General features: G+C 38.6%; 1 protein-coding gene across 1 annotated transcript in view; it reads right to left on the reverse strand.

Annotated features, from left to right (window-relative positions):
* sgk1 (serum/glucocorticoid regulated kinase 1) overlaps positions 1 to 21,954 on the reverse strand; it is a 183,931-nt gene that overhangs the window by 96,850 nt on the left and 65,127 nt on the right. The gene's annotated exons all lie outside the window — the stretch shown is intronic.

Genomic DNA, 21,954 nt, shown 5'->3' on the forward strand with positions numbered 1-21,954 from the left:
ATTATTCCTGTTCCAAACAAGGCAGGTGCCTCTTCACCTAATGACTACAGACCAGTGGCCCTTACGTCTCACATCATGAAGACCTGTTCCTGCACTATATGAGTCCTCTTGTGTTAGACCACATGGACCTTCTGCAGTTTGCCTATTAGACGAACATTAGAATGGAGAATGCAATTATCTATCTGCTCCAGTGCCTTCAATACCACCCAGCAATCCCTGTTAAGGGGTAAGCTCAGAGACAGACTATTTATCTGTTGCTTTGATATGGATGTGAGTAATGCTAGAGCATCAAAATGAAAAGTCCTGTCTCCTTTTCTCTTCACTCTTTACCCCACAGACTATAAATATAACACCAGGTTATGTCATTTGGTGGAAAGGTGGAAAGCTTTGTTTCTTGGTGCAAAAAGAATTCTCTGCAGCTTAACATCAACAAAACCAAGAAACTGGTTGTTGACTTTCACCACACCAAAGCGCTTATATGTCCTGTCACTATTCAGGGAGTGGATGTTGAGGTGGTGCACATCTACAAGTACTAGGAGGTCCACCTCAATGACAGGTTGGACTTACAGTACCTCAAAACACAAAGGAACTATATAATATTGGACAAATAAGACTCTTTTTTTCCTTTGGAGACTGCGTTCCTTTAATGTGGGAAGTGACATCCTTAATATCTTCTACAACTCTGTGATGGCCTGAAAGAATGTCTAAGCTGCAGTGTACTGGGCCAGTAACTTCACTGAATCAACAGACTAATTAAATGGGCAGGCTCAGTTATGGGACACACTCTGGACCCCTTGGAGGTAGATAATTAAAACAAAACTGAGTGCCATTATGAACAATGCCATACATCCTCTCTCTGACATCCTCTATTAAGCACATAAATGTGTGTCATATTTGTGAAGAGCACACTACATGCGTTAAAAATAAACAACCTGTTGTACCGGAAAAATCCTTTCTGTAAAATCAGATTATACTTTGGTATTTGACGTCATCAGTGGACTATTGGTAAAAGTGAACAATCCATTGTTGCTGTTGTTGACAATTATGACCATAGTGTCAGATGTAAGATTGAAAGAACAGGCAGCTACAATTATGAAATATGAATTCCAAATTATGCTTTCAAAGTAAATGATGTGTCATACCCCATCAAAAGGAGTTGAAAGACACTACTGTTAATAATAACAAAGACCAACAGGAGACGCAGATATCAGTATTTGAAACACACAGATCAGTAAATGTGCCTAACAATATGGACACAACACCAGCAGAATCACAAAAGAGGCTGCACAGCATCCACCTTCTGATCGCATGTCTAAATGAGCAACTACATTACTGTCTAATCGAAAATGTAAACATAAAACATACCATGCCAGAATATAGTCTCAGCCTTTTAATATGTGTTATATACATAGACCACAATACTTATCTAAACTCTTTTTTTCCTGTTTTTATGCCATATAGTGATACTATAGTGAAAATGACAGAAATATATCATAGCAGACAAAAACACTTCTTTTTAATTAGCCAAGTACTTGTAGTGGTCTATGCGTGTGTGTGTTTGTTTGTCTCTTCTGTCACGGCACTCATTACAATATACAAATTAATCATTAAACCTCTATATTGATTACAACAATATTAGGTTTATATTTTCTCCCAGTGTCAATTTTTGTTCAGTTTCTTCTTCTCTCTTCCATTATTAAAAACAGAGTAGAAATTGAACACTGTAAAACCAAACCTTTTAAAGTGTACGGACTGGAGTAAATTGAGGGTGGGATTTGAGGAAGAAAAAGGAAGAGATTTCGCCGCTGTTCTTTACAAATTATCCCCAGATGTGTATTCTTGTTCGAAAATCACATCTGTGAAACTACTCAAGAAGGCATATGTGAAAAATATTGTCTATGCTAAAAAATTGGTACTTAAAGTCATTGCCATAACCTCTGTTTTAAAAGATGTGGGAAGTTCTTTAACAACCTGACACGTAAAAGGGGGATTCAGGTTTAATCTGCTTTGATATATCTGACACGGAATTGGTCTGGCTTTCACTTTATATATTTCTTCAGCCATTTGTGGCCAGTAGCCATTTGCTGATTGCAAGGATAGGTTGGCCTCCAGCAAATATATTAAGTAAAACTTTTACAATTATCTGTCATAAATAACCTTTGAGCCCTAAGGTAACAATAGCAGAGGTAAATCACTATAGATTGTTACCAGCTGCAATGGGTTAAAAATATTACTAAGGGCCATTTTTAAAGTTGCTGTATAATTAGTGTAAACCTCTACAGGCGCCTCATAAAAAAGACAGCTATAACTAGGTGTGAAGCAGAGCTTGCACTCATCTTGTAAAATATATGTGTCCCCTGGTGTAATGGAGGGTTGCCAGCTGAAAATCCTTTCTTGTCTCTTTGAAACAATTGTCATTTTTTTGAACTTGTATATGTTATTTTTCCTTCATATTTATCTTGCTAGGCACAGTTCAGATGAAACTGTTTGCTTGCCACAGAAAACACTATGAAAACAAAAATCAGGTAAGTGTTAGCAAAAGAAATGTTTCAATGATAGGGCATGGCTTTCACATTTTCTTTAACAGAAAATCGGTGCAATTCCCTTATATATATGTATATATACTGTATACAGTAATATTTGTAGGAAAATCAGTTTCCGTGAAGAATAGCGATTCCCAGTAGTTGATGTTCCTGTATTAGTCATTTGCCAATCACTTAATTTGAAAGCAGGGGGTTTCAAAGCAACTTGCAGACACCAGAGTTTTAGGCTCACTTCAGTTCTCCTCATCCACATTCTGAGCCAGCTGTTTTTATTAAAGAATTGTAGGGAGATGGAGCCTAAAGTTTACATGGTAGCTCTACAGTATGGTAGTTCTATGATGGTTGTAAATGAACAATGGTATTAGGTTCCCGAGCAATGTGCTTCTATATACTGGTGGCCTTGTAGGCATAACGTAATTCATAAGAGGGACAAAGGGCCAACTGGGTCACGTTGAAGGTGGGGGTCAACATGAAGTGGAAACCGTTGCCTGGTTCAGTCTTTCACGCGTTATAGCTACCAGGTTGAAACTCTTGTAAGGGAGTGAATTGGCATATACTTTATTTGTATATGACTTGGAAACTTGTTTTATGAAATTAACACTGAAAAATACAAATAGAAAAATCAACCAAATTTAAAGTTTGTCAAAACACTGGCCATTTTGACTTTTAGTATCCAACTTCCACTTCAGCTACTTTTGTGTCTTTGACCTTTGTCCTCTGATATACCTTAAATAAGGAAACATGCATTATTTTAATGAACCCTGAATATATTGGCTTCATCAGAACACATACACTCATCTGCCATTGATGGACATTAAATGATATCTGCTGTGACAAAAGCACTTCTCCTTTTTGTGATCACTATTGCATTGCAACATTTTCCTGCATATTTGGACCTTTAAGTTAAATGTTTTATTGATTTCCTAGGTAGCTTTTATCTGGAGGTCTATGTCTGGATAGCTTATTCATGCGTTCATCATTATACTTTGCTTATATTTTTTAATTCAGTGTTGCAGTTTATGTAATATTAGTAATGGATTGCACACCTTTATCCTAACAATGCTTGAGTATGTCAGCTTTACAGAAGTAGGGCAAGGTGCTACACAGCCAATCAAAACATACGGACTATGTTATTAGGGAATTGTGGACAGTGTGTGATGAACAGAAAACTAACAATGACAACAAAACAGGCAAAAAGCAACTGGACAAAGACAAGATCTGTGGTTCTCTGTTGTATGGCCCATCTGCTATCACCTCGATGATTCAAAACTACGATTTTGTGGTGCATCCATTTACTTGTTGAATTGCTCCACTAACACACCCGGTTCGGTTAAAGACCATCAGATGATCTGAATCACGTGTGCTGTTAGTGGGATTTGACAAAAATGGAATGGCTGGGACACCTCAAGGACAAGCTGGGGAAACAAACTTGTGCTGATCTAGTCAGTTCACAACATATCAAGAGGTTTTGGGGAAACTCAAAATATTCTTTTTACTTTTTATTGTGTCAATATTTATTTGTTTTTATTTTAATGGTAAACAGTTTTTTTTACTGTCCAGATAGCCAGTTTTAAAAATGTTTAGCAATTTTCTTGGGTGAACTAACATTTTTGCCCAGCAGGATAGATAGATAGATAGATAGATAGATAGATAGATAGATAGATAGATAGATAGATAGATAGATAGATAGATAGATAGATAGATAGATAGATAGATAGATAGATAGATAGATAGATAGATAGATAGATTAACCTTGATTTTTTGATTGCTATTATTCTTCCTGTTTGCTGTCACTATTTCTGACACTTCTCGTCTTTGGTAAAGCAGTACAAAGTTGGGAAATAAACATCAAATAAAGCGTAAACCGCAGGAAACAAGTAGCAAAACAACATCGGATCAATAAACCTGGTCCAAAATAATTAATTCAAATAGTGAATCACATACCTGAGGATAGTATAAGGAAATTAATGGAAAACTCATTCAAGGCACAAGCCAGGACTGAAATTTAATGCTAGTGAGTGGACACGGGCGAGTCAACTCTATAACGTCTGAGAGAATTCCTGAAAAACAAATTCTACTGTATATAGTTATTTCACTATCATGATTTTTCATTGTATAAATTCAGAAAAGAAGAAAAGATAGCATAGGCATATCAACGATAGGGTGGTGTCTTATTTCTTTTTTTTTTGTAATTGAGTTTTCTAATGTATCATTACAGTCATTGTGTTGCATATGCCTGGGCATGAGCACGATATGATTACTGGTTAGAGTACTGTTGTATTTTATTTTCCTTACCTTCATACGTTCAAGTTTATTGGCGTGTTCTGCTGCGCTGAGGGCGGCTCTCATCTTGACTGCGCATATTGATACACTTGTCTAAGCCACACATATGCCAAAGTACATCTATATAATAGGGTGAACAGATTTTATTTTTCAGACGCTCCAGAGCAGGAATACAATTAAAACTGGACACACACCTTCAGTTACAATGGATCTTTATTAATTTTCTCATCAATTTTATCATTTTAAACTTTGTACTTTATATTCAGCTATTTACTAAAAAATTTAATAACTTGCAGAGTTGGTATTTCTCTTCCATAATAACAAAAAAGGAAAAACACAAAAATTGTATTATTTTAAAATGAATGTGTTCTTCATAGCGAACATGAACTTTATGTCACACATGACAGGACTCCATGGTAGTTATGTCCCAGCCAAAAACATGGGTACTACTATTATTTTTATTATTGTTATTAATTAACTTGTTTGTAGATGTGTTTTTTTCATTTTTTAAAAACATTTTCCATTTATAAGTTGGTGTTATATATTAATATATCTCTGCCCAGTTTTCTTAGCTGTTACCTGAGTCAATCTACTTATTTTTAAACAAACCCTGAGCCACACACGAGTTACACTGACAGGAATTTCAAAACAGACATGTGTCACAAAGGGTTCAAAAAAATCTGTAGGTCTGCTCTATGTTTACACAGTCTAAGTAATAATCAAGACAAAAATTATGGAAGATTTTTTTGGATTTCAACCAGACCACTATTTTCACTCTCATAAAGAGGACATTGTTGGGAAAAAAAACAATATCTGGTCATTCTTTGTTTATTCATCTATATTCTTATTTACAATTTTTTGAAAACAATCTCAATATGCCAACTTTGATTTTCTTATATATAAACGTCTACGCGTGGAAGTGTGTCTGTCTGTCTGTCTGGCCCGGAAGTGAGTGGTGGAGTTGAGGTAAAGTCTCCACCTCCGAGGATACACAAGTGAGGCCAGCATGGCATCAAAACGAAACCTCTGAAGAAAAAGTCACTCACTTAGCCACTAATACACAAGCTAGGCGAGTACATTGGCAAAACAAAACCTCCTAGGAGAGAAACGCTCAGAGTAGTTCCTTTCAATAACCTGACATCTCTACATTTCATTTTTTTTTCTGACGATTTCAGTAGTTTCTAGGACCCCGAGCTTTTTACAGCATGGGCTTACACAGCTAGTATTATATAAAAGAAAGAAAAAAAAATGTAATTTTTTTCCCTCCTTGCAGATTCTGCAATTTGAAGACTCTTCTTAGGCTATGTGTTTGATTCAAGTGCCTTTTAAAGAAGAAAGTAGGAATGCAGCAGGGGACAGAATGGAACCCTACATTGGGTGCAAGATGAATTGGCTGGGAGCAGACAGACAAAGGATGGAATTTTGTCCAAACTGGCTAGGAGTGGGATGAAACCATAAAAGGAAGCAATCAAGAGCAGGACTGAAAAATCCTTACCGTACAGACATCTGCCAGGAGGGTTGTGAGAGTCATGTGATGAACAAGAAAGCTTGGTAACTTTGAAAAAGTATCTGGCTGTTGGGATAACTTAGTTATTTACTAACCAAACAAACCTGATGAACTGAATGGTCTTCTCACATTTGTCAAACTCATATGTTCTTATATAAACAGAGTATTGTAAGATCATTCAGGTCTTGACTAGACATTATATTGGTCATATTTGATCTCATGGAACCATTTAGATTATTACCCTAGAGCACAGTTCCATTGGGTTTCAGGTGGCCGCTTTGGGTCGTGTAGGGTTGCGAATCACCATTGTATTTAAGGGGAAATGGTCGTGTACTGTTTGTGAAGTGCCATGCAATGAGTTGTCACTTGTTGTTTAAGCGATCAACATTACTCCACTATGGCATCAGGGTCAATTCTCCAAGGAGAACAACATCCTTGTTCTGACAGTTGTCATATACTGGGTGTCTTAGACACTAAGAAGGGCAAGTCTGTGTCGCGAGAAACACACATCATCGACTCTCAGTTGTACAAGACCAATTTAAATTTGCAAGTTTATCTAGAAGAATATCATCACACCATTTGAAGAAACTAGAGCCCCTGCAAACATCACCAAGAAAGGAAATATCAAATTGAGGTTTAATGGTTTCATGCTTGCTACCATTTTATGTGTCTGGTTGTTATTATGCTACATCAGCTAGGCACATGCCCCATGATTTCACAGCACATGCTATAAAACATGACCACACATGTGATGAATCTGATTATTTATCCTATGCAGAATCGACTTCTGCAATTGTTTTGCACTTTTAGTTTCATTTTTTTAGTCTCCTTTTGTTTACAGGAATGGCCATTTTGTGTTTGGTTTCCTGCCACAAATGCCACCATTTTTTGATGAATGCAGCTATTTTGCTGTTGACTAGCATGCTGGATATTTTCTACTCATCTTTGTGTCCATACACTTTTTAGGCCACCTTTCCCATTATAGGATCATAGGAAGCCATAGCCTAACCTGGCTGCATAAGGTGCAGGACATGAACCAGCCCTGGATGGAACGTTAAACTATGAATGGACACACATATGCATAAGCTCCTGGTCAGTCAAATCAAGATACAGTACTTTAGTGTCAGTCTAGCAGGGGGTGGCATCACTGTAACAAAAACAAATGAATTTATTTTATACAAAGAACATACTCTAGATATCAGATGGAGATAACCGTTTTAAGTAGTAATGTCTACTTCTATCTTCATCTTCAGTACTTTTAAATATTTCTCATTATCAGCTGTTATACATTTACATTATATTTATATTTACATGTATTCACTTAGCAGAAGCTTTTATCCAAAGCAGCTTGGATAATCATCTGTCTTAGGGACTGTGTTACAAGAGAAGGTTATGAAACTAATCATAAGTGAAGAGCTTTACACCAAACAGAACACAAGACTAGTTCACCTCTCCTTGGTTAAAAGAACCTATCCAAATCATTATCAGTTAGACCGACATTCACACAACAAGAGAGTTCTTAAAAATATTGAGGCAGAGGTGGGCAGTTTGGTCCAGCCGCTCAGTGCTACACGTAAAAAGGGTCTAGACTGTGATGTGATACCACACAGAGGTGGCATCACTAGTGACTGATCACTAGCAGGCCTGAGTAGGCGAGAAGGAGCATAGGACCTCACAAGTGTCTCCATATACAGGAACCAAGTGTAGCGGACTGAAAAGAGGAGCGGCATGTGTCTGTCTCGGCCAGATTGAACGCAAGATGTGTCACTGCATTTTGAATCTGCAGTGGCTTGGTAGCAACTGAAGGTACTTCTGCCAGTAGAGAATTGCAGGTAGTCCAGATGTGACAGGGTCATGTTATAGTGGTGTTATATATTATTTATTTAAATGTGTGTATATACACTGCTCAAAAAATTAAAGAAACACATAATCATCACCTGCGGTGGGTTGGCACCCTGCCCAGGATTGGTTCCTGCCTTGTGCCCTGTGTTGGCTGGGATTGGCTCCAGCAGACCCCCGTGACCCTGTAGTTAGGATTCAGCAGGTTGGAAAATGGATGGATGGATAATCATCACAGTCTAACAACAAGTCAATTAAGCTTCAGGGATGCCAATCTGTCCATTTAGGAAACCATAAGCGATTCTGAATTAATTGCTTTGGTGCAAATGAAAGTGACAGCAGGTGCACTGGAGAGACAACAGTAAGGCAATCCAAGAAAAGGGAATGGTTTTGCAGGTGGTGGCCACAGACAATTGCTCTCTCCTTATCTTTCATGACTGATTCTTCTCTAGTTTTGCATTTTGCTATTGTTCTTGCCACTATTGGCAACATGAGGCAGTACCTGCAGCCGATTCAGATTGCACAGTATGCTGATAAACTCTAACACAATGCAGAAACAAACCTCAGACTGCAAGTATCATCAGCATGATGATAGTCTATAATGGCACCTACAGTGTTGTTTTTTTATTCCTACTAAATAAGCTTAATACTTGGATATTATATACATTTCTGATTAAATGCAATTAAGGCAGTTAGAAAAAATCTAAAGCATGTTTAGAGAACAATATTGGTTATTTATATTGTAATTTTTTTATTCCTACAAGCAGTGTAATGTAAAGAAATGTTGTTTTGTGCATTTTAAAGAGCACAATAATGAAAATAAATTAGAAAGAACTGAATATTTAGAGTCAAAAACAAGCATAAACACTTAGTCACAAAGACACAGGAAATGTAAGGAATGCCTGAAAGGCACTGTGGCTGGAAAAGGGAATGTTAATTATAGAAGCAGCCGACATGCCTTTATGGGTAATTAAGAAAGCAGATTAAACGCATTGCGTTTCTGTTGAAGACACTATGGACAGAAACAAGTTAATTGATTAAATGTGTACAAGTTGTACTAAAACTCTCAAACATGCATAGCAAAATGATTATTGTGCACTAATGCAAAATTAGTCAGTTATAATTAGAAGTATTGTTTATCTTGTTAGCAAATACAAATACTTTGTCAACTGTCGGGTTTTAGCGTACTGATACAGAAATGGAAGATGAAAAAAATAAATAATGGCAACTTGATAGGCTTTTAACATGAGATTGATTACGGCAAATTAACGCACTAAATAAAATGCATTTTACTTAGCTGTTCATTTACGTTTTTTATAATGTATAGCAAAGACATTTATTTTTTAATGAATCTCATAAAATGTGGAGAATAACCTCTGCACTGCTTTCAAATTTAGATTTTTTTGTGTCTCCCTAGAACACCAACTGTTCAACTGTGAACCAACTTGTGCGCAATGTAAAATGTAATTTTTTTATTCCAATTATCTCTATCTAGTTTTTCTTTTTAATTTCCCCCGTGCTTTCATTATCATTAAGCCATCCCTGTTAGGGGGTAAACTCAGAGATATTCAGGTGGATGAGCGTATGGTGTCCTGGATAATGGACTATCTGTCAGGCAGACCATAGTATGTGAGACTCAGGGACTGTGTTTCTGATATGGATGTGAGCAACACTGGAGCACCACAAGGAACAGTCCTGTCTCCTTTTCGCTTCATTCTGTACAACTCAGACATTAAACAGATCACCAGGTCATGTCACTTGCAGAACTTCTCAGATGATTCTCCACTTATTGGGTGTATTGATAAGGTGGGGGTAGGGGACAGACTATACGAGTCAGGTGGAGAACTTTGTTTCTTGGTGCAAAGAGAATTTTCTGCATCAAAACCAAGGAACTGGTTATGAACTTTCGCTACACCAAAAAGCCTCTATGTCCAGTCACTATTCAAGGAGTAGATGAAGAGGTGGCCCACTCCTATAATCAATCAATAGATCTTTATTGTCATTGTCACTTTTTACAAAGGAACAACGAAATTGAAGGTGCAATTGACTCAGTGTGAGGAATAAGAGTTAAAAAGACAAAAAGACAAGAAGAGAGAAAAATAATAACAAACCGAATAGTAATAAATATACAAATTGCACTTGTTGATTTAAGGTCTATATTGCACATTGGTAGAATAATATGGAGCAGTTTTTTTCTGAGTTCAGGGCCATGATTGCTTTCGGATAAAAGCTGTTTTTAAGGCGGTTTGTCCTAGTTTTCATAGCTCTGTATCTCTTGCCCGATGGCAAAAGCTGGAAGAGGCAATGACCGGGATGTGATGAGTCCTGTGAAATGTCTATTGCTTTTTTGCGGCTACGGGATGTGTAGATTTGTTCCAGAGTGGGGAGGGTACAACCAATTGTTCTCTCCGCTATCCTGACGACCCTGTGGAGCGCTTTCTTTTCTGAGGAAGTGCAGCTGCCGTACCACACACACAGTCTGTACGTGAGCACACTCTCGATGGAACAATGATAAAAAGCAAGGAGCAGATTTTTTGGGAGATGGTTCTTTCTGAGAATTCTCAGAAAGTACAGTCTCTGCTGTGCCTTCTTTAGCAGCTCCTTGGTGTTGGCGCTCCAGGTCAGGTCATCCTCCAGCTCCATACCCAGAAACCTGAACACCGGGACCCTCTCCACACAGGACCCGCCAATGATGAGTGGCTGGATGTCAGTTTTGTTTTTCCTAAAGTCAATAACAAGCTCCTTTGTTTTTTTGTTGTTGAGGAGCAGGTTATTGACTGTGCACCACTCTGACAGTCGGTCCACCTCGTCCCTGTATGCTAGCTCACCCTCCTTGCCCGAGATGAGTCCGACCACCGTCGTGTCATCCGCAAACTTTATAATCTTGTTGCTATGGTGAGTGGGGACACAGTCATATGTGTAGAGGGTGTAGAGGAGCGGGCTGAGCACACAACCCTGTGGCGTCCCAGTGTTTAGGCTGAGAGCAGTGGATGGGTGGAGGCCCAGCCTGACCCTCTGGGAGCGACCCGACAGGAAGTCCAGTATCCAACTGCAGGTGAGTGATGGAAGTCCCAGATCTGCCAGTTTGGACACCAGTCGTTGTGGGAGGATGGTGTTAAACGCCGAGCTGAAGTCTACAAAGAGCAGTCTGGCGTAACTCCCCTGCTGCTCCAGGTGGGTCAGGGCAGCATGAAGGGCTGTGGCCACAGCATCCTCTGTGGATCTCTTTGCTTTGTAAGCAAATTGAAATGGGTCCAGGTCTGCTGGCAGGCAGGCGATGATATGACTCCGCACCAGTTTCTCAAAGCACTTCATGATGACAGATGTGAGTGCCACTGGGCGGAAATCATTCAGACTGTTCGTGTTGGATTTTTTCGGCAGCGGAACAATGATTGAGAACTTGAGGCAGGATGGGACAGTGGCCTGGGACAGGGACTGGTTGAAAATCCTGGTGAAGATTCCGGCCAGTTGATCTGCACAGTCTTTCAGCACCCGTCCAGCCACACCGTCGGATCCTGCAGCCTTCCTCGGGTTCACCTTCCTCATCACCCGCCTCACCTCACACTCTTCCACTGTGAGTATATTGCTGTTGTGAACAGGCTGTTGTGATGGAGCTGCTGTTGGTGTCGCCTCAAAGCGGGCAAAGAAGATGTTCAGCTCCTCTGCCAGAGAAGCGTCTCCCTCAGCGGCCAAGGAGTTGCTGGATTTGTAGCCGGTGATGTGCTGGACACCCTGCCACCCCTGCCTGGTGTTGTTACTCCTCAGATGATCTTCTATCCTCTTTCTGTATGCTGCCTTGGCTTCTCGGATGCCTCTCTTCAGGTTCACTCTGGCTACACTGTAAAGAGCCCCATCCCCAGACCTGAAAGCAGTATTCCTAGCTTTCAGCAGACTCTGGACATCCCTCGTCATCCAGGGCTTCCTGTTAGGATAAATCCTTATGCGTCTGTCCCTGGTGACGTTGTCCGTGCAGAACCTGATGTAATCCAAGACTGCCGTAGTGTGGTACTCCAAGTCTTGGTGATAGAAAACCTCCCAATCGGTTCTCTGGAAGCAGTCCTGCAACTGTTGGGAGGCATCCTCGGGCCATATGGTAACAGTCCTGGTCATAATGGGAGCTTGTTTCCTGAGGGGAGTATATGCAGGGATTAGAAGCAGAGATGTATGATCAGACTGGCCAAGGTACCTGGGGGTCCACATTAATGACAGGTTGGACTGTTCTCTGAACACAGAAGAGCTATATAAGAAAGGGAAGAGCAGGCTCTTTTTCCTTAGGAGACTGTGTTCCTTTAACTCTTTGAGGGCTGAATATTTTTCCAAAAAACATTGTTTTCTGAAACGCAATGGCTTCACACAGAAATCAACATAAAACGTCTGTTGCTGCATGCTGTGGCTGCCAGTTTGTCAAGAATGTGCAGCAGGCAAGCTGCCAGGCTGTGTTTACATGGCTGCACAGGGCAGCAGCAGCAGTCACGGTCACAGTGCATTGCAATCTGGTTTGTACCTCTTATCATTGTTAAGTGGCAGTCCTCCCAGGCGAACAGTGCCAGCTACATGAATCTGTTTAGCACCACGATTAGCTGGGGACCAATGAGCTGAAGCTGCAAAACCTCATATTCGTTAGTCTTAGTCCAATTCAGAGAGAACAGGCAACTCGTCATCCACTGAGTATTTTGCTTTACGCATTCTCTTTGATCTCTCGCCAGATGTCAGTGCCATTTTTGCCATTGTCTGCACCTTGCTACTCACGGGAGTGCAGGAAATCTCGGTCAAAACCAATGAAGCTAACTAAAATGTAACGATTGGTTTTATCATAGTTTACAGTTGATTACCGATTATCATCAGGTCCTCCTTATGACAAAAGTCGATATTAGCCCTGAAAGAGTTAATGTGGGAAATTATATATTTCAACTCTATATAGCAGTATAATTGTCTACACTTTGGTGTGCTAAGCTTTTAACATCACTTCAAGAAAGGCCTACTGAAACATCAAGCAAATATAAAGTGCAGGCTCAGTTATGGGGTGCACTCTGGACCCCCCACAGGTCGTAGCAAAGAAGAGAATTAAAACAAAATGGAGTGCCATTATGAACAATGCTGCACATCCTCTCTCTGACACACTAACACCGAGGACTTTCAGCCAACAATTTATTCTGTAAATGTGTGTCAAGAAACGCTACTGGGGCTCCTTTACACCAACAGCAATACACTTGTGTAATGCCTCACTGTGACTCTCTTTAGTCATTTTGGTGCATGTTCAGATCATTGTGTGTGTCAACATATTGAATGGACAGGAGAAAATATTTGTTTTATTATTACATGACATATAATTATTATTATTTATCATCATTAGATTTTATAAAGAGACATCAGTAAGATTTAAGACTTTTTCCAAAAAATGTTTGCTGCAACATTATGGAATTTTCAGTTTAAAGTTATTTGATGCAAATCTCAAGTTATGAAATAACGGTTAATTGTTCAGTTTTACAAGTTGGCTAACTGATATAACAGCAGTAATTTTCGTGTTTTCTGTTGCAGTCTGATTCTTTGAGATTTCATATTTTTGATTTTTTTTTTGTTAAGAGATTATTCACATTTCAATGCTATTATTGCAAATCATTGGTTTCCCATAAATGCTGTGATCCATTTCAAAGGTCTTGTCCCAACCTAGAGGTCTCTACATGGCTCATCTTACACGATTTGTTTTTCACAAGTCTTTGATTTACCTACTTACTGGGAGATTTCACTATTTATGATTTTTTTATTCTCATATTCATTCTGTGATTAAGAACTGCTTCCTATTCTATCGATCATCACTTAACTTAAGGAACTGGACAGTTTGACATCCGTGGCAGAGAGACGGGCGCTGAGCAGGCTCCTGTCAATTATGGAGAATCCACTGCATCCACTAAACAGTATCATCTCCAGCCAGAAGAGCAGCTTCAGCAACAGACTGCTGTCACTGTCCTGCTCCACTGACAGACTGAGGAGATCGTTCCTCCCCCACACTATGCCACTCTTCAATTCCACCTGGGGGGGTAAATGTTAACATTATTCAATGTTATTGTCTGTTATACCTGCATTTTTATCACTCTTTAATTTAATATTGTTTTTAATCAGTATGCTGCTGCTGGAGTATGTGAATTTGAACTTGGGATTAATAAAGTATCTATCTATCTATCTATCTATCTATCTATCTATCTATCTATCTATCTATCTATCTATCTATCTATCTATCTATCTATCTATCTATCTATCTATCTATCTATCTATCTATCTATCTATCTATCTATCTATCTATCTATCTATCTATCTATATTAACAGTATGGGTCATCACCCACTATTTAAAACTGATTTTTGATCACCTGACTACCTCACCAGTCAGCACTCATAGGAGTTTCTTTTCAGCCTACAAGTACAGAAGGTTTGCTGCTTCAGAGAAGCACATTTCAGAAGATGACATCAAAGCTGTAACGGCAAGACTCTGTTTTAAGTGTTGCATTTAACTATAGCAAAGCATCCATAAACAAATGGGATAGTATAGTTATCCTACTTTGAGTTGACAAATGGATATTGATAACTAAAATAAATACAATTGAATTACTTTCAAAAATATCTCAGATTTACCATTCACATCTGACTCTGTGATGTTACGGTGAATTCAATTACCAACAGCTAATCATTTTTTCATGGATGCTGCTACTTAGCTGCACTTTGAAACTGAAACAGCTGGCTCTGTCTTTGATTTATTGTGCTTTTCCCTGTTGGTTGCCCCTTCATAGTCCAGTAATTGTGCTGTCTATACTTGTAGAACTCAAGGAATGTTTTCATCATATTGTATTGTTTATTTGTTTTTTGTTAAAACCATCATCATGCATGCATGTCAGAAGACCTCTTTATAGGTTTTCTTGAGGTATGAGAGGAGGTGCTATCACTAACAGCGTCATCTCCTTCTCTCCTCACAGTGTTGGAAATCCACCCAGTGAGGACAACTGACCCCACCCCTTCCAGTTCAGCCTCTGTAAAAGCCTGAGTTTCTCAGAAGAAGGTGTCATCTCTGGCAAAAGCAACCCGCTGGACAGAGCTCTGCTATCAAAATTACGTTGTTACTGGCTAACCAGCCAAGCTACTTTTTATTTTGAGTTTAAATCCTGCTTTGTAGGACACGCACACCAATGAACGTTGATTTTATTTCTTTTGTTGGACAATAAATGGGACAACCTTGTTGGCACTCCAGATTTTTCCAATTCATGGAACTGTCATTCCTGCACCCGGCCACACCCAGTTTTTGAAGTGATATAATTTCAGTTTTCTCTTTAGTTCATAAGTTGTTCTTTTCAATATGGTTAAATATCTCAAATACTCCTTGAAATTTTAATTATGTCTCTATGCTAGGTTTTTATGAGAGTGTACGTGAATGTGTGCTGTGATGAACTGATGCCCCAATCCCCTTTTGGCTTCTGCCTTCTGCCCAGTGCTGCTATAACTGGCTCCAACTCCTGTAATGGGAAAAAAGTTTAAGAAAATAGACAAAATAATAAATGTTCTTAATGTTATCCTTTACACACACATATTAGTCGCACTTGCCTCTTTTTTAACATTTTCCACATTTATTATATTTCTGAAGGCCATAGCTGTAAGCATCAAAAATGAGGACCGCATCTTCCTACTCCGGAGTTACGTTACTTGATCTGCAGGTCTCTGCATTAACGTCAGACTAAACTAAGTAATCATAAGGTCTTCATTTGAAGAAAAAAATTACTTTCCATGCGTTATTTTCATTACTTTTTGAATTTTGGGTTGTTAATGGATTTTCACATAAAAGCTAAAAATACAACTGTAACAAAGCCAAAGTAATAAGCTTTTTTTTTCCACAAAATGTGCTGGGTCTTCATTGCTAAGGTGTGGGTTTGGAAGAACAGACTGCTTTTTTAACAAAAGTACTTGAGAGAAGAAAAGAAAGAAAGAAAGAAAGAAAGAAAGAAAGAAAGAAAGAAAGAAAGAAAGAAAGAAAGAAAGAAAGAAAGAAAGAAAGAAAGAAAATGATATAAGCAAAACTCAATGAACAGAAATGCAACGGTGATGGTCATGGTGATAACCAAAAAATGAAAGTTTTAAATTCCTAGCGACTCTGAACTGCATTCAGCAGGTTTAAGAATGTTATATTAAATTTAAAACAATGTAAAACTGAATAATGCCAAACTTGTAATAAAATAATAATACAAAAGAATAACAACAGGAATGCAATTGTGCTTGCATTTAGTAAACAGGTGCTGAAACAACCAAGTAGACAAGCAAATAGAAATCACAGCAGGCAAAATGGCTTGCTGTTCTCTATGGCAGGTGATAATAACAAGTTACACAATTTTCTCTTTTTTACAGGATCTCCTGATACATGAACTACAGAGTAAGCCATGTCAAAATAAACATTTATCATTAAAGCCAGTGAAGGTTAGTGACAAGCTGTTTTTCTTTTTCATCCAACTCTCATTTTTCTGCAAGAAATGTTTTGTTTTACTGTGTGCATGTACTTGCAGTTAGTATTTAACCAGCATTGTCTAAGTTGCATCTAGGAGGGTGTAAGATAAATGACTTCATCTGTTAATGGACTCAAAACACAGCGGAGAACCTGAAATTTCCTACCAGTATGAGCTTAGTGCATTTCTATAACAGAAGAAGGCTTCCATCATTAGGAGGGCTGGTGCTTTCACAATGGCTCTCCTAAGTAGGCTGTGTAATTAATCTCAGATAGTTATGTCAGCTTGTCTCCTATACATGTGGGTGATACTGCACCTGTTTGTACTGTTAATATTTCTCCTGTTATCTCTCCCCTGAGCAGTAATTCGCACACAGTACTTTTTGAATTTGTTGCCTGGAGTAGCATGCATCTGACAACACTGTACCATTTCTTTAAAATCCATAAGAAATCTGTCAAACATAATAAAAAATAATGCAACTGTGCAATAATGGACATGTTTTTTAATTCACATGATTCCTTTGTTAAAGCAAATTAGGTGTGTTTTGAACGGCTGTATATTCAATATAATTATGTTGTGTAGTTCAGAGTTTATTATTGTTGGCAAATGGCACACCAAAGGCTCACATGACTAAAATAGAATGGTGGCTTTTCATCTTGGAAAAGGGACTGCCTTACAATAAGAGAGGGGAAGGTCAGGACTGGTAAAAGAGATCCCCATTAACTGGCGTGAATGTCAGAAAAGAGATCATGCATCAGGTTAGGTAAGGCGATTCACTCCAGGTAGCAGTAATCTCATAATTTACATTCAGTGGTTAAGAGCTACACACTAGGAGGGAGGACATTGGGCAGACATCGGACAGGCCAGACAACTTGCCTAAAACGTTTAGGTGATAAAATAGACTACTTTCTCCCCTCTTTGTATTGGGAAGGACTAGCAGCTCAGAATCATTTCCTGAAACAGAATAATCTGATCTAAGGGATTTAGGAAAGTCGGATAGCTAAAGCGAAATTCTACTGTAGTGCAGGGGTGTCAATCTCCAGGCCTGGAGGGCCGCAGTGGCTGCAGGTTTTTATTTTAACCCTTTTCCTATTATTGACCATGTTTCAATGCTAATTAACTTCTTCTCCCATCATTTTAATAGCCTTAAAGGATTCAGTCCTCTGAATTGATTCTTTTCTTCATTAATTGACAGCCAAACAGAAATGAAATGTGAAACGAGCCAACAGATGACCAGCTAAACTGCTCCAACCAATCTCTTAATGAGAAGCTGATTCTTGCTGTTAATTAAACTCGTTATTTAATTCCACAGCTTGTTGCTGCTCTCATTCTGCCACAACAGACATTTCCAAAATTGTTGATTTTCTGTTTTTTCTAAGAACGCTGTCAAAAGGTTGAACTGAAAGATCAACCTTACCAAGACCATCACCTTTCTTTATTTTCAGATACTGTGCAATGGGCACTAGTGGGCTGGTCATGTTGCGGCTTGTTTTGTGTCTCATTATTGTTTGGCTGCTCATTAAGGAAAAAGTAACAACTAAGGGGCCTGAGTCAAGTTAATTAAAACTAAAGCAAAAGAAGTTAATTAGAAGCAAAAAGTGGTCACTAATGAAGAAGATGGTTAGAATGAAAACCTGCAGCCACTGCGGCCCTCCAGGACCGGAGTTTGATACCCCTGCTCTAGTGGGTTCAAGGCTTTTTAGTGTCTCCTTGATCATAGAAGTGATTCCAGGGAAGAGACAAAGTTAAACTATAGGTAGGATGAAAAAATGCCTGCCAGAGTTAACTAAACAGAGTTCAGATGAGGAAGAGGTCCGGGCAGAAAGTGCATTCAGAACGTATTTAGACCTCTTCACGTTCTGCACACTTTATTGCAGACTAAATTTTAAACGAATATATTTGTCATTTTTACCCATTAATCTACACCTATTAACCCATAGTGACCAAATAAAACTTGTTTTCAGAAAGGTTTCTTAAAAATCAAAAGATGAAATCTCTGCTTTATATCATTGCTTATACCCTTTGCTGTAAAACTCCAAATTGTGCTAATGTGCATCCTGTTTGCGGTAATTATCCTGAAGATGTGTCTAGAACTTGATTGGAGTCCACCAGTGGCAAACTGAATTGACCGGACAGTGTTTAGAAAGGCACACATCTGTGTATATAAGGTCCCATAATTCATACTGCATGTCAGTACAAAAACTAAGCCATTCATTTCAAGGAACTCTCTGTAGGCCTCCATGATCAAATTGTTGTGAGACACAGATTAGGGCAAGGGTATAAAACTATTTCTAAAGCTTTAAGTGTTCCCAGTAGCACAATGGTCTCAATAATTGTAAAACTCTTTCTAGACTTAGCCATCCAATCAATCTGGATGGCTAAGATGGGCAAGAAGGGACCTGGTCAGGGAGATGACCAAGAACCCAATGGTCACTCTAACAGAGCTTTAAAAGACCTTTGCTAACATGGAAGAACCTGTCAGGGAGATGACCATATCAGCAGCACTTGATCAATCAGGCACATATGATAATCCATTTGGAGTTTGTCAAACAGCATTTAAAGGAGCTGAGAGTTTGAGGAAAAATATTCTCTTTTCCCTTGAGACAAAAAATGAACTATTTGAGCAGAACTACAAGCACTATTTCTGTCAAAAACCAGGCACAACTCATCACCTGCATAATACCATCCAGTGAAACATGTTAATGGCTGCATCATGCTATGGGTTACTACTCAGTGTTAGGGACAGAAAGATCATTCAGAATTGAGGGAAGGATGGATACTGCCAAATGCAGAGAGGTCCTTGAAGAATACCTCCTCCAGAGTACACGTGACCTCAGACAGTTCACCTTTCAACAGAACAATGACTCAAAGTAAACAGCCAAGACAATGCTGGAGTGGCTTCGAGACAACTCTTTGACTGTCCTTGATTGGTCCAACCAAAGCCCAGACGTAAACCCCATAGAACATCTGTGGAAGCATCTGAAGATAGCAGTATACAGATACTTCCAAATTCAATCAAATGGAGATTGAGAGGATCTGGAAAAAAGACAGGGATAACTGCCCAAATGCAGGTTTGTAAAGCTTGTGGAGACACACCCAAGAAGACTCAAAGATGTAATTGTTGGAAAAGGGACTTCTTCAGAGTATTGAATTAAGGATTTGAATGCTTATATGAATGAGAGGTTCCAGTTTATAATTTTTAATAAATTTTCAAACCTTTCTGAAAACATGCTTTCACTTTGTCATTATAGGTTACTGAGTGTAGATTTAAGGGCAAAGATGACACAGTTATTCATTTAAAATTAAATCTGCAACACAATAAAATGAACTGTAAGTGAAGGAGTCTTTATGAATCCTCTACATGTTGCAGGGAATTAACTGGTCCATTGCAGGACTTACTAATTCAATCAATTCACAGTCACTAATCTACCTAACACACATCTTTGGGATGAGGGAGGAAACCAAAGTATCTGGAAGTACCTGGAAGTACCAGGAGTCGAGTGTGGACATGGGGAGCACAAGTACATTTGTCACAGCCATTTGATTCCAGGTCTGTAGAGCTGTCCAACAAGAAACCTAACCATTGCTTTGCAATGCCAGCCAAAAAATGTAGCATTGGCACATTCTAATATTCAAATTGTGATTAATGGCCAACATTTTTTCTCTTGCATTTTAAGTAAAGGTTGAGGTCTTAATTAAGTGTCTGTGCTTTGCTCATTCATTTTTTGTTCAAAATGCTTATGATGGTGTTTCTCTGAACTGACGTTTAGTAAATATTGGTGGCTGCAAAAACAAATTATTAGTTAACCAGTAACGGCGCACTGCACGATAACGTGCAGTGAATACCCTTGACTTGACTATTCATAGTTTTCATACTCGTTCTCTGTACATTTAGCATTTGTTTGCTCAGAGGTCGATGTGCTTGCTGCTTCCTGAGCAGCTCTTCTTTTCTCCAACATATAGTGGCCCGCTTCTTCTCTTCTTTCGTCTGCATCTTTCCACATTAAAACTGATTAAGTCAGTGTTTGTGTTGCAATTACTTAGTACGTTTTCCTTAATTTTTCACTTAAGCTGGCACTTAAGTCTTCAATCTGCCTCAAGAATGATTTATGATATGAAGAGGTAGGGGAAGTGACGGTGAAGGTGGTATGGATGAGAACAGTGCCCTTATGCATGTGCTGCACAGCCGCCCTGATGGCCGCTGCTGAGAGTTGATTCTACAATAAAATTAAATAAAAATAAAAAAAGGTAGGTCAATCATCACCCCGAAAGTGGATAGTAGACGTCACGTAGTATATGTGTACCAAATTTCAGGTCAATAGTTCAAATGGTTTGCGAGCTACAGGTGATTTAAAATCCTGGAGAGACAAATGGACAGCCACGGTAGCTTATTACATAAAAAGATTGCATAGCCATTAAACAAAACTCACTAATATTACAAAATATTTCTATGTAATGCACTATATAGCTTAGTTTGGTGTCCAAAAAGTAAAAATTAAGCAAAAATGATTAGCATTAGTTAACTATCATTTTACCTCTGTAAGGTATGCCTATACTGCTCAATTAATTAATACATAATGTAAACATTATTAACTCTTTCAGACATCCTAAACAAACTCCTTACATCTTACTTAATAACTTTTTAACAGTCCATGCCCAAATTGGCAAATGCGTAGTTAAGCATAAAATCTAGAAAAATGGAACACATTAGTTAAAAATGTTATGCAACTGAGGAAATAACCTTGGATAGACAAAACAGAATAGACTGAATCTGCAGTTTGTACTGAGTGGGGCTGAAATCTGCTGATACAATAAGATTTGCATGTCAAAGTTTTTTAGAGAGTTTTTGGTAGATTTTCCTGGCAGTCGAGCAATGGAAATAAATGTACTGCGCTTACACATCAATTAGAGATATAGTCCTTTCATAAAACTGTTACTTTGGCAGCCTGCTGAGGGCTTTTCTTTCATAAAATAGACACGTGAATTTGAGAAGCAGCCTAATTTTGAAGTCTACTCTCATACAATTATAATGAGTTTACTTCCAGTAAAATATCACAAAAGCCATAGCAGATTTTTTCAGAAGGCTAAAGACATCGGATTTCAACTTGTACTCAACGGATCGTATGTTATATAACCACTGACTGGGGGACTCTTGTTTTCTATAGCACTTTTCAAAAGAGACCACCAAATCAGACATAATATTTTGTGCCTTTACAATTTTGCTGATCCAGTTTAGCAAGTCAAGAGGATGTGTAGCATAAAGCAGAGCTTGCAACTCATTCCCAAATTTTCATCTGGAGAACT

Source organism: Erpetoichthys calabaricus, chromosome 3, assembly GCF_900747795.2.
Source record: "Erpetoichthys calabaricus chromosome 3, fErpCal1.3, whole genome shotgun sequence".
NCBI classification, from domain to species: Eukaryota; Metazoa; Chordata; class Cladistia; order Polypteriformes; family Polypteridae; genus Erpetoichthys; species Erpetoichthys calabaricus.